Here is a 10,928-nt window from a genome sequence, read left to right on the forward strand (position 1 = left end):
GTGCTTCATATAACACACATGAGAAGTAACATCAGTGAGGAACAGGTGTTGATACTGGAGCTGGTTCTGTATTCTTCTAACCTACCTGTCTTCACGATTGTTCTTTGTTTTCTGCCACTGAGGAGCTCAAACAACATTACTATTATTTTAAGTAAAATACAACAAGCTCATCGGATGTGCAGGGAGAAAAATGTGCCAGTGAAATACTGGCAGGTCAGATGGAAAGTAGATCTCTGACTCACCATCCCTTTCAGAAGAATCTCCAAATGCTCTCTCCCAGCATCCAGGACCTCTCCCAAAGCTACTCCATACACTTCATGCTCCAGTAATAACACATGACATGTAGTCCCTCCAACAGAGCAAGCTCTCTCAGACCTCTGATCCCTTTCACTTGTGGCTGGAACACTGATGTCCATCTGCTTCAGTGTTTTGAACCTCAGTCCATGCATCACTACTGTCAGGAAAATTCTCTGCTCCTTCCTCAGTGCTCAATACCACTCATATCATTACACAACTCCTGAGAATCCTTATCTCCATTACTATTAAGTTCTTCAAAGACAGGCATGATTCTTTCATCTTGTTATTCTCAGTGCCTGGCCTAGGACCTGGAACTCTGTAAGCATATGGAGAAATTTTAATCAGTTAAACTAAATTTGTATGCATTCACAGTACCTCGCATGGTCAGGAAAACATAGAGACTGACTAGTTTGATGTTGAACAAGTGTCCTCAAGCATAAAGTTCCATCATTTGCAAAGTATTTAACTAGCATCTACGATCTATTACATTCATTTCATAATTAACCCAAAGGATCTTCATTTTATTAAGTGAGAATCTTATACCACACTGTAAGTTTTTCCAAAATGGAAACCATATTTTTATTAACTTGTTAAATCACGGATTCTCAATAATGCTCATTGCTGCCTGCCTGATTGAATGAATGAGAGAATGGATGGATTTTCTATACCCATTTCTATATCACCTCACAGAAACTAAGATGATGCTTGGGACATATATGCTGAAAATGACTTCTAAATGAATGAGTGAACAAATAAATATCCTTTTCATCTACTTTTTAACTCCAGTGACTAATAAAGGATGTGGCATGTATTTTTTCAAAATCATTGCTTGAAAAAAAAATCTTTGTTTGATACACGAAAAAAAATTAAAGATTCAAGAACTATCAAGTGAGAATCTGTCTACTTTTTCAGGTTTAAGACCTTTTTACAACACAAATTCAAATATGAAGAATCTGCCAAGTGTTCACATTTTTAAGTAAGTATCTGCTAGCAAAAGCATCATAAAAAGCACTCACTGGTTGGTTAATCTCAAGATTGTCTCAAGATTATATGTGAGATGACATATTATTTGACTATGATCACAGTAGATTTCTTAAGCTGATGTATTTAATGAAAAGTCTATTTGGATTCAGAATAGTTATTATAAAAATGACAGAAACATTGCATTGTGTTAAAATATGCCACCTATTATGCTATGTATCCTAAAAGCATCCCTTCCAACAATCTCCCTCATCCCAAGAGCCCAGTTGGTGCCCATTAGAGTTCATGACATGGAACCATCTCTGTAGTATTTCCCATATAAAAAGATTAGGCCTTAAAGACCAAGTAGAGTCGGGCGAGTTTACCTCAGCATGGCATTTTCCTGACCAAACAGTCAAATTAGCTCTCTCTTCCAGGAAACTCACGATTAGCTTTTGTTTGGGGAAACACAGGCTCTTCCAGGCTAAGCCTACTTGGCTGAACAGTGCCTCACTCTCCCACTGGGGATCATGAGTTGAAATGAATAGGAAATTGGATCTTCGAGGAACCCAGGTTCAAAGGTGAAACCTAGGCAGGGCTTTGTGTATAGATACAGTTAGTCTCAAAAATGTTGAACCACATGACTTCTCAAAATAAAACCATCGGGTCCCAAAACCAAAGGTGCATGATACAGCATCTCAAAGTTCTTATTTGAGTTAAAAAAAATAAAATAAAAATCTATCACCCCATAAACTGATATACAACTCTGACAAAAATCAAATGAAATAAATAAAATATTAAAATGAGGAAAGCATTCTCTATCACATTAATTTGATCCTCAATTCTGATTTACTCCAATCATAAACATAATTTATAAACCAAAGAAGCAGAACTCACTAACAATGAAAGACTAACAAGATAACAATATGGCTATCACCCTTGTAACATTTAGTGAATAATTTAAAAAGAAGAGTAGACAATGTGATTGAATGCAGGGAAATGGGCCATCTCAGATTGCTGGTACACTGTCTCAGTATACACAAAGAAAATGAAAGTAAATACAAGATAATAGAAAGGAGAAGGCTGAAATGTCCAAGATTCAGCACCAGAAATAAAAAGAAATGTCCAAACAATGGCTACTCAACAAATGACAAATTAATTAATCTTCCCACCATTACTCCTTTCCCTTTTTCTCTCCTCTCCTCTGCCTGTTTCTCCTTCATTATCATTATCACTATCATCACTAACAAACAGCAAGTGGAAATCCTCTGGATCTCTTCATAGTGAAATCACCATCTGTGAGAAATTCAAATATGCTTGTTAAGGAATAGGAGACTTTTGGAAATAGTGAGGTACTCAACCCCAAGTTGTGTTGCTTGTTTAATGTTTATTAATATGGTTTCCCTATTGTTTCATTTTTCATGTATTTCACAAACGAAATCTCTTTGTTTCACCCATATTCACATTCACACACAATAAATCCTACAGTCTCTTTATCCCACTCCCAATTTAGCTTTACTAAAACAATGATACTTTTACAGAGGTAAAATTCAGAGTGTTCAAAATAATGGTATCAATTATTATTTTAAAATATAATATTTTAGGGGCACCTAGGTGGCTCAGTTGGTTGAGCATCTAACCTTGGCTCAGATCATGGTCTCGCGGTTTGTGGTTCAAGCCCTGCATCGGACTCTGTGCTGACAGCTCAGAGCCTGGAGCCTGCTTTGGATTCTGTGTCTCACTTTCTCTCTGGCTCTCCCCCACTCACACTCCATCTGTTTCTCTCTCAAAAAGAAATAAACATTAATAAATAAATAAATAAATAATCTGACATTTTAGAAATCTTCCTTAAAGGGCCATGCTAGTTAACTCTTCATAATTAAACTCAGGAAGAGAGTGAGACAGAGTAGAGGAAGTAAGAGAAGAGGAAAAAGAACTGCCATATAAGATGTGTGAGTAGCCATCATGGACTAAGCATCTTACGTATTTTACCTTGGTTAGTTCCCATGTTAAGAAGAGAATAGAGCTTCAAGAAGATTAAGTGACCATCTAGAAAGCAAGAAAATTAGGGACTGAATCATTGTCTTTCTGATACCACTATTTTTCTTTATAACTCTATCTCTTATGTTTATCCTCTTCTAGGACTCTTTTGTATGTAAATAAAGCAAAACATAAAAATAATTACATACACTAAAATATTATATTAATATAACAGAAAAAAAACTCGAATCAGGAAAACAAGTCAAATGTATAACAGTAAGAGAATCAATCATGGCACAACTCTAAAATGAGCAATCATGAGAAGTAACAATTCTGTAGAATTTACAATAACATGAATAATGTTTAAACTGAAATGTTATAGTAATGGTATGATAATGGTTAAGTACAAAAGTAAAGATATAAATCAATTCATCAGAAAATATGGTCATGTGTCTTATGAATTTAAAAGCAAAAATCCTCAACAAAATACTAGCAAATCAAAGCCAACAATGAATCAAAAGAATTGCACATGATGACCAAATGATATCTATTCCAGTTATGAAAGGATGGTTCAATATTAAAAAGTCAATCAATATAATCTGCCACATCAACAATCAAAATAACAAGGGTCAAATTATGTGATCATGTCAACTGATGCAAAAAAAGTTAGACAAAATCCAATACCCACACCTGATTTAAAAAAAAAAAAAAACACCTCTCAGCAGATTAAAAATAGAAGGGGACTACTTTAGTTGGTTTTTTTTAAAGCACATAAAAAAAAAAACCCTTAAGGTTACCATCGTATTTAATGGAAAAAGGCAATTTTTCCTCCTATAAATAATAGCAAGTCAAGGATGTCGCCATCACAACTCTTATTCAACATAGTACTACAAGTCCTATCCAGTGTAATGAGACCAGGAAAAGAAATAGAAGGCATACAGAATGGGTAGGAACAAACAAAACTTTCCCTAGTTACAGATGACATGATTATCCACTTAGAAAGTCACAAGTAATTTAATAAAAAATTCTTAGAAAGAATTAGTGAGTTTAGCATGATTACAAAAAAAAAAAAGAAGTCCATAACATATCTATTTATATTAACAGTAAATATGAGGAAACAAATTTTAAAAACACAATACTATTTACCACCATCTAAAGAAAATGAAATACTTAGGTATAAATTTAACAAAACATGTATAGGATCTATACACTGAAAATTACAAAATACTGAAAAAAGAAACTTTTTAAAGACTTAAATCAATGGAAATGCACACTGTACTCATTTATTGGAAGACTCAGAATAGTAAAGATGTTAATTCCCTTAAATCTAGCTAAAGATCTAATATAATTCCTACCAAAATCCCTTCAAGGTACTTTGTAGACATATATAAGCTTATTCTAAAATTTATTTGGAAAGGTACAATGACTGTAATAGCTAAAACAATCTAAAGAAGAAGAAGAATGTGGGGTTAATCATGATATATTCAACATTAAGTTATTATACAGCTACAATATTCAATACAGTGTGTTATTAGTAGAAAAAGACACATAGATCAATGGAAAATAGATCATAGACCAATAAAAATGTGTCCAATTGATTATTGATAAATTTGCAAAAGCAATTCAATGCAGGATGGATGGCCTTTTCAAGAAATAAGGTTGGAACAATTGGACATCCAAGTGAACACACACACACACACACACACACACGGCAAAAAAACCCCAAAAAACAAAAAACTTCCCACTTGATACAAAATTTCCTTGAAAATGGACTGTGGACTTAAATGTAAAGTGTAAATTTTATACAAGTTTTAGAAAACAAATAAGAAAAAATCTTTAGGCTAAAAGGTTAGTCATAGAGTTCTTGAACTCAATACCAAAAATATGATACACAAAAGGAAATCCTGACTAATGAGACCTAAACAAAATTGAGTGTTTTCTCTTTGAAAGACCCTGTTAAGAGGATAAAAAAACTGCAAACTGGAGAAAATGTGCAAATCAAATATCTGAGAAAGAACTATCTATCTATCTATCTGTCTATCTATCTATCTATCTATCTATCTATCTATCTACTCAATAGAAGAGTAACAAACAATCCAACTATAAAATGGGCAAGAGACATGAATGGACGTTTTACTGAAGGAGACACAGAGATAGCAAATGAAAAAGCCATTAGCAAAACTCATTTTACAATAAATATTCATTGTCAGAAATAGCAAATGAGCAACTTCAGTATATATTTTCATATTACTTTTCATGTTTCCAATACAACAAAAACATGAAAACAGCAGTTGAGGTTCCCTTTGACTTTTCTATGCTCACTTCAGTAGTCAAAAACCAAACTCAAATGTCCATAGAAATATTCTCAAATGTTTATCCCTAAACTTTAATTGGTGAGCTCAAGTTGCTTCCCAGGTTGACAAATTACCAATATGTATTTTTAATTATGTGAAAATAATTCAATTTTTTAATGCATCCATAATATTTTCGCGTAAATATTACCATCTTTTTAAGTCAAAGTCATATGATTAAGCCCCTCTGATTGAGCCCCTCAAAGACACACTAATAGACACTGAAATGTAATAGGACTTGCCCATGGAGCCAATCTTTTCCAATGAAGAGAGGAACAATGGCTAAGAAAGTTGTTAGAGCAGCCCAGAGCTCTAAGACAAAGACTTATTCTTCCTGTGGGGTCCTTGGAATGCTTTCCATCACTCCCTGGGTATTCCTTTTGGATGCTTTTCTTGGAAAACATTCACATTGATCTTTGGTTTATTCCATTGCTTCTCTAAGAAGCCAAAGTTAAAAACTGACCTTGAGCTCAAGTAACTTCTAATGTGTCACATATGGAGGCAGGGAGATAAAGCTCTGTCTGTGGTTGAGAAAGAATAATTCTGCCAAAGCAGTGCTCTCAATAGCACTGATGATAATAATAGCAATAACTCCACATATTATTAAAGTGCTTTATATTTACAAAGTGTTTTCATATATATTATAGCATTGGATTCTCATTAAAATGTTCTGAGGTAGGTGAGCAAATATTATTTATATTATCTCAGATGGAAAAAAAAATATCTGTGCCTTGTCTCAATCAACCAGCAAGTGTTGCAGGTAACACTTGACCTTCCAATCTCATTTGTAACATTAAAGGAAATTTTCAAAAAATTTAATGTTTATTTATTCTTCAGAGAGAGAGAGAGAGCATGAATGGGTAGAGGGGGAGAGAGAGGGACAGAGAGAGAGAGAGAGAGAGAGAGAGAGAGAGAGAATGAATCTGAAGCAGGCTCCAGGCTCCGAGCTGTCAGCACAGAGCCTGATGCAGGGCTTGAACTCACAAACCATGAGATCATGACCTGAATAAAAGTCGGACACCTAACCAACTGAACCATTCAGACAACCCACGTTAAAGAAAATTAAAAAAAAAAAACAAAAACGTTTATTCATTTTTGAGAGACAGAGAGACAGCACAAGTGGGGGAGGAGGAGAGGAGAAAGGAAGACACAGAATCCAAAGCAGGATCCAGGGTCCAAGCTGGATCAGTCCAGCACAGAGCCAGACTGCAGGCGGGGGGGGGGGGGGGGGGGGGGGGGGGGGGGCGGGGGGGGCGGGGGGGGGGGGCGGGGGGGGCGGGGGGGGGGGCACAGGTGGCTTGAACTCCTGAATGTGATATCATGACCTGAGCCAACGTTGTAAGCTTAACTGACTGAGCCACTCAGGTGCCCCTAGAGAAAATTTTAAAGATAAAAATAAATCATCCCAGCAGCCTACAGTAATTGATCTAAATTTTGTAAATGGTTAGGATTGAGTCCATAGGCATTTGCATTTTACAAACCAATCACAATTACAGTATTGTATTCTGCATTTATATATTTATTGTATAATAATCTGGTCGAGTCATGGCATCATTTTTATAATTATGTTGTTATTCTGTGGTGTGGGGAATTATAATTTATCTCATCATTCTCCTCCTATGCCTGATTTTTTTTTCTTTAATCATTTACTTAAGATAAATTTTTAGGTCTCTGATCCTTTGTCAGAGTTTGAAGATTCCAGCATCATTAGTGCCACTAATTATCATATTCTCAAGTAAAATATAAAAATTTGTATCGAAACTAGCTGTGTCTGTGTATACAACACAGGTTTAGACACAGTTCAAGAGTTACCATTTTTAAGTTGGAATAAGTATAAAGGTAACTTTATTTATTCACTCACTCAACAGCAAATTGGATCTTTTCAACAATTAGCCAGCTTTATTTCCTTTCAGATATATTTTTTCATTCATCTATTAAGGTCTTGATATTTTTCTTATATATTGAATGACATACTTTATGATAAAAATTAAATTTTTTCATAACTGAGAAAGTTTTTATTTGTTTATTTTATTTTATTTTTTTATTCCATAGATATTTTGCTCTTTAGTTTCTTCTATAGCTTCAAAGCAGAGGAAGTTTTCCCCCTCACTCTAATATCAAATCCATTTTCTGTTCCACTCTGACCAACTTTAATATTATAGCTCTGTTTTAAGTTTACATAGAATATTTCTGTAAGAAGTGTGAGTATAACATTTTAGAAATACAGTTTATTTTGTTTTTATAGTTTATACATACATATAATTTAAACAGTAAAATACATCTGAGAGGCTTATTATAAAATAGAGATTCCTTTCTGCTACCCCCTCATATTCCCCTTCCTCGGTGCTTTCTACTCTTCACATTTCCAGAATAATGTATAAAAATATTAATGCACATATAGAGAGTGTTTGTTTGTCAATTTTTAATTTTTAATTTTTAGGAATTAGATACCGACTTCTCAAGATGGAAGATATGGGCTTAATGCTCTTTCCTCCAGCCCACATTACGATACTCACGCACACCTTCAGACTTCCATCCCCCAATAAAGTTACATCTATCAGATCAGTCTATTATGGTTACCTAAATGTTCTTTACAACTGAGCCATTCAGCAAGCTTTAATTACTTTTGCTATCTTGTGTAAATTTTGCTCTCTTTGGATTCAATGGATGTTTTATTTACTTTTGTTTTCTTCGTTGCCTGTGTTATTATGACTAATTCACCCCCAAACTTTTCCCCAGTGTTCAAAAAACATCCAGTTTTCTATCAGTTTCATCTTCTTGGAAAACTTTTATTCCAGAGCCTCTGACTTGCTCCAATCTGGACTAGTTACTATCTAGGCCTGTTATGCAGCTTTTACCCTAGCATTTCTTTTCGGCATCCTGAGTAGTTAGGGTAGGCTGCAATAACAGATTCCCAAAACAGAAACTTATTTCTTGTTAATGTAACAATCCAAGATGGCAGCCCATGATTAGTGGGTGTCTTCTCCTCTATATTGTGAGGTTGGGATGCAGGGCGTTTTGGTTTTTTGTTTTGTTTTGTTTTTGTTTGTTTCATATTATAAATTTATCATTTTCTGGGACCTTGAATCCTCTGCATATAGCCACCTCCAGGGGAGTTAGAAAAGGCATTCTCACTTCTTGAAAACAGTGGCTGGAAAGTAACAGTCAGTTTATACACTGGACTCAGTCTTGAGGCCACATTTGAATGCAAGGAACTTTGGTAGATACAGTCTAACTATATGCCTAAAGGACAAGAAAAGAAATTTGTACTGACTACTAGAAATCTCTGCCACACTATCATCAAGGGTATTTCTTTTGCCACTTGCTTGACTGGGATTTCCTGTTTCCTAGATCCTGTCTTCCTTTCTTTCTTTCATTTTCCTGGTTGGTAGAGAACAAGCTAAAGTAGCTTTTTAAGAGTGAATAGGATGTATATTTTTAGTGATATTGGCTGTCCCAAAATATCTTTATTCAACTCTCATATGCAATGGCTGGTTTGACTGGGTACAGAATTCTAGGTTGGAAAACATTTTCTCTGAATACTTTGAAGGACTTTCCATAAAAGTATTGCTCTGTTTTTATAGAGTCCAAAGTCATAATATTCATAATCTTTGGTATATATGATTTTTACCCTTTATGGGAGCCTCACAATCTTCTCTTGGCCACTGCCACTCTAAAATGACGTGGCATGGTTCTATTTTGATCCATTTTGCTGGGTACTTGCTATAATTTTTATTATATAATTCATCTTCCCAATTCTGGGACATACTTGAATTATTTCTTGTGACTTTCTTTTCAATTTTCTGGGTTTGTTTTCCTATTTAGAGCTATAATTTTGGATATTGACTCTCCTGAGATGATCTTCTCATATTCTTATTTTCCTTTCCTATCTTCTATCTCTATTCATTTTACTTTCTGAGAGAATTCCTCACCCTCAACTTCTAAAGCTTCTAACCACTTTATCATATTTTAGAGTTTTAATTTTCAAGACCTTTCTCTTGGAGTCATACTATCCCTTTTTGTGGCATAGTATTCTTGTTTTGTTGATGCAATGTCTTCTCGATTATTTGAAATACAATGATACTTTTAATATTATCTCCCTGCATAATCTGTTCCATCCATGTTGTTGTTTTCTATTTATTTATTTTCATCTCTATCTTCTCAGTTAGTCACTTTGCTCAAATACCTGGAGATATTTGGCTGTCCACCCATGTTTATGAGTGGATCTCTAAAGGCTAATGGAAACCACTGAGCACTGTGTTTGCTTGTCAACAGTGGGCTTCGCTTTAAGGAGTGATGTGACCACTCAATTTCATTGAAGAAAGCACTAATGTGTGTCTTCAGGTCTTTTCTTGTTGATCACTCAAATTCTGCACAGAAGGATAATCCAGTCTCTTCGAGGAATACAAGCCATGGAAGTACAAACAAGGCTCCTAGTATTCTGAGAGCAAAGTAGGAAAAGAGTGGTACAGGACATCCAACATTCAGTGCAAAAACTTTGATGAAATCTCTCAATTTGCAATAAGATTTCCTTTCCTTCAAATGTACCTAATATTCCCAGTCCAGAGACATGCAGCTTTACCTCTCCAGAGAATAAATGTTCAGTCTTCTGCCAAGGTGAGAGTAGTTTTCCAGCTGAGCAGAGGAGGGAGTAAAACTGGTGGTTTAACTGCATCTTGAAGCAGAATTTAATCCAACCTCCTGTTTTCAACAACTTCTTCATACACTTCATCCTCTCTGCTTGCAGAGGTACCTGGTGCTGACAATTTCTGAGCCTCTTGGGGGATTTGTGGTGCAGATTGAGTGCTGCTCAGTTTTCTCTACTGCTGACTTAGGATTCAGTTGTTTTTTTCAGGTCAGCTAAGTGGTTTAGCACCCACCTTGTCGCTATTGCCATTTCTCAGTTTCTCTGTGCTTTTGTATATTTATGCTTATAAAATCTTTTAGTTCTATTTTAGTGAGATTGCAAGAAAGACCAGGGGTAAAGATGCTCAATCTTTGATCTTTGACCCAGAAATCCTTAATGTAACTTTTCATTTTCCAAACTGTTTTCCTATCAGAGCACCAATTAATGAATAATCACTATGCCTTCCCTGTTTTGAGTGTGAGTTTGACACATACCAAGTTAATTATATTTCTGGAATTCATACTCTAATCAAGTGATCCAGTTTTACACCAATAATGTATTTTTTGTTGTTGTTTTAGAATATATTATCATATATAATAGTTGCTCAGTACAAGCTAGTTCTCTCTGATTATTGCTTCATCTATTCAGGTAACCCATGTGGAAAGAACTCTGTGAAGACTCATCATGCAAGCAATTTGCCAATGATACCATAT

Source organism: Panthera pardus, unplaced genomic scaffold (genome assembly GCF_024362965.1).
Source record: "Panthera pardus isolate Hobbes unplaced genomic scaffold, ASM2436296v1 HiC_scaffold_26, whole genome shotgun sequence".
Classification (NCBI taxonomy): Eukaryota; Metazoa; Chordata; class Mammalia; order Carnivora; family Felidae; genus Panthera; species Panthera pardus.